The following is a 4,217-nucleotide window of genomic DNA, read 5'->3' as shown; positions in this document are numbered from 1 at the left end:
CCTGTAAACCTAAATAGCTGGAATGTCATGTTTGTGTCAAATATCATCAACATAGCATTAGCTCTTGTAGGGCGAGCCATGTTTTATAATAACTACATCTCGGGGGCGTCACAGTCTTTCCCTGTCTTTTTCAAGAGTTCATTTTTGTTTTCCCATTGCTTCTGCAATTTATTATTAATCTCGTTATTAGGTTGTCTAACGTACGGTAGGAGCAAGCCATTCCTCGCATCGTTACCTCTTCAGAATTCAAGCACATTTTCATCGTCTACACTGAGTTTACTGCATTCAATGTAGCTGATGAAGATGAGTGAATTTTGTGTAGGATGGCATAGTTAAGCCATAACAGATAACTCAGATCAGTCATTTCTACAGAACTGAACTTCTTTCTAAAACATTCACAAAGTGTTTTTGCTGTTGTTGTCTGCAAACTGTTTACAGATTCTTTTGTAAACTTGAAAGTACAATTTGCCTTATATGTTTTGTCATTTACCTTTGTGTCGTGTTGGTGTGAGTAGCTTGCACTGCTGATGTTTCTACAAGCGGATCTGAAAAACAGTACAGACCTAGTAAAGCTGTATTTAAGGTTGTAACAACATGATCATCTAGTCTTCCATCATAAGATATGTTACAAATAGGTCATAAAGTCTTCAGTTTGTCTTTGACCATCATAACTTTAAGCATAGCAAGCTCAAACATCACCTAGCCATCAACACTGGATTTTACATGCTAATACATACTGTCAACTTAAAAATGTACATTTTTATGTTCATGTTTTCTTTTATGTTTGTTTTGTACAATAATGTAAATATATTTGTTTTTTGAGAATTAGCTGAATCACATTTTAATTTTCCTGTTAATGTAAAATCACTGTACTGCTTCACAGCATCATGACATGTACATGTGCATTTTAATAACGCTAAATGTTTAGTTTGTGCTGTAAATGTTTTTAGGACTCAGTCATGATGTAAGAATTATGAATTAAGATGGGACCATAAACCAGCTAATCATACTGCCAGATAATTTGTAGAAAGGACTATTATTGTTGTCTTGTTTTATTTCATTTATGGTTTTTGTGTGTGTGTGTGTGTGTGTACGTGTGTGTGCGCGCGTGTGCGTGTGTAGTGAGAGATGAGTGCTTATGATGGTCTCAAAACAAAAGTGTGTGTATAATAGTGGCCATAAACTCGATTTTGTTCCAGTGTAGCCCTGTCTTTTGTGAACTTTGTTTGAATAAATGACATTTTGTCCTGAGTTTTGTTTGACCTGCGATGACTATTTAGGGTCAAAATGTCTGACAAACAACATGAAAAAGTGCAACAAACCAAAACAGCAAAAACTAAACAGGGAGGAATAGATTTGCCATGCATGTGCCAACCATCTGTTTAAAGATATAATGTGGTTCCTGGTTTAACTAGATTACCACAGTGCGGTTTTCTTCATTCAGCTGCATATGGACTAAAGTAGACCAATGGGTGATTTTTTAGTTGGTTTAGTGATAAGAATTAATTTGCAACTTTCCTTTCATTTGAATTTCGTATCAAACATCTTCACAACTTCCTGGTAATTTGTGTTAGAAAGGAAACGCCAACATAAAATTTCCAGTTTCGTATCAACGTCGGGGGGAGGTATAATAATGTTCCATTTATTTAGGAAAAAGCGTTAAACTACGGAAGCGCATTGTATTCACTAAAGAAAAAAAATAGACACCTTATCTCATAATTAGGAGATCAGGATCTCCTAATTATGCGAAAAGATGTCATAATTACGAGCTAAGATGTCATAATTACAAGATAAGACATCATAATTACGAGATCAGGATCTCATAATTACAAGATGTCATAATTATGAGATCAGGATCTCATAATTGTGATCAGGATCTCATAATTAAGAGAAAAGATGTCATAAATACCAGATCAGAATCTCATAATTACGATATAAGATGTCATAATTATGAAAAAAGATCTCGTAATTACAAGATAAGACATCATAATTACGAGATCAGGATCTCATAATTACAAGATGTCATAATTATGAGATCAGGATCTCATAATTGTGATCAGGATCTCATAATTACGAGAAAAGATGTCATAATTACGAGATCAGGATCTCATAATTACGAGAAAAGATGTCATAAATACCAGATCAGGATCTCATAATTACGAGATAAGATGTCATAATTATGAGAAAAGATCTCGTAATTACTAGATAACGGTAAAGTTGGAATATATATTCACAGATTCGAGCTTCCGGGATCAATAACTCGTAAGCAAAACGTGTTTATAACACAAACAACGCCTTTTTATTACCGTAGTTAAGTAGACAACATGATACAAGTACATTTTCACATAAATGAGTCTTCCTAGGAGCGGCACAAATAACATTGGTCTCGACGTGCAGCAGGCTGTCAGACGAGTGCGCAGGGACCGTCTACAAAGTGCAACACCGAAAACACATTCTGCAGAGATATTCAATAACTTCACACTTATACAATGTAGTGCCTCCAAAATCACCTTACACATTAATGATATACTGCTGGTTATACTACAACACTTAGTTTTGGGGAAAAAAGACTTTTGCATACCCAATATTAGGTAGGCCTATCTTTAATATTCAATAACTACACTGTTAAAGGCTGTAGTGTCTCAAAAATTACCCCTGGTATCAGTGATCTCATGTTGATGATACCACAACACTTAGTTTGTAGAAATCCAGTCATAATTTTGGGGAATTTTAATATTCAATAATATTCAATAACTTCACTGTTACTGCTAAGGGGTGGTGATGGAGCAGTGGATAAGACACACACCTTTGATGTGAGAGACCTGGGTTCGAATCCACTGTGAGACATTCAACCCCTAGTTGCTCCAGAGGTGTGCGACCTCTGACATATATAGCAATTGTAAGTTGCTTTGGATAAAAGTGTCAGCTAAATGAATAAATAATAATCTTTATTTGTAGAGCACTTTTCAAAAACAAGTTACAAAGTGCTTTAACAAGTGTAAAGACAATAATACCCCGAAAACATTGAAAAGGCTAAAATACACGTTTAAGATAAATATAAAATGAGTAAATTAGAATAAAATAAAAGGGATAAAATAAAATAAAATAAATAATAAAATAAAATCGGGAAAGGCTCTCCTATAAAAGTATGTTTTAAGAAGGGACTTAAAAGAGTTCACTGACTCAGCGACCTGATTTCCTCGGGCAGGCAGTTCAAGAGCCTCGTGGGTCCTGACAGCAAACGCTCTGTCCCCTTTAGTTTTCAGTCGAGACTCTGGAACAGATAGCAGACCTCTGCCCGAGGATCTCAAGGTATGTGCTGGTGTGTATGGGACTAAAAGGTCAGAAATATAACAAGGAGAGAGGCCATGAAGAGCTTTAAAGTAAATTCTAAAACATACTGGGAGCCAGTGTAATGAAGCTAAAATAGGGGTAATGTGGTCATATTTCTTTGTTCTGGTTAAAAGCCTGGCAGCTGAGTTCTGGACAGTCTGGAGTCGATCAGTAGATTTTTGGGATAAACAAGTGTCAGGGAAAATCATTCCTTCCCAAAGAATACGGAGTCAAATAGATAGGAAAGAACGCATGGTTACTCTTCCGAACTCAGCATTTCTTCTCCTTAAGTACAGAACAAGTACAAAGCAAACAACAGCCAGCAAATGGTAGAAGAAGGATAAACAAATAAAAAAAACTCTTCCTGTGCAAAGAAAGGAAATGCAAATGTACAGTGGGGGAAAAAAGTATTTGACCCCTTGCTGATTTTGCAGGTTTGCCCACTTACAAGGAATGCAACAATCTACAATTTTAATCATATGTACATTCTAACAGTGAAAGACAGAATCCCAAAGAAAATTCCAGAAAATCACATCATATGAATTTATAAAAATTGATGACCATCTGATGAGGAAAAACAAGTATATGACCCCCTACCAAACAGCAAGTATTCTGGCTCCTACAAGCCAGTTAGTCTTTCTTTAAGACACAGCCCCAATCCCAACCAATTATCTACATCAAATACACCTGCCTCACCTCGTTACCTGTATAAAAGACACCTGTCAACACCCAAACAACTTAGATGTCCGTAGAGCTTTCTACGGACATCAGGGACAAGATTGTTGATCTGCACAAGGCTGGGATGGGCTACAAGAGAATCGGAAAGCAACTTGGAGAGAAAAGATCAACTGTCGGTGCAGTTATCAGGAAATGGAAGAAGCACC

This window comes from Micropterus dolomieu, linkage group LG22, assembly GCF_021292245.1.
Source record: "Micropterus dolomieu isolate WLL.071019.BEF.003 ecotype Adirondacks linkage group LG22, ASM2129224v1, whole genome shotgun sequence".
NCBI lineage: Eukaryota > Metazoa > Chordata > Actinopteri > Centrarchiformes > Centrarchidae > Micropterus > Micropterus dolomieu.
The sequence above is the reverse complement of the archived record's forward strand: the minus strand, read 5'-3'. Positions refer to the sequence as shown.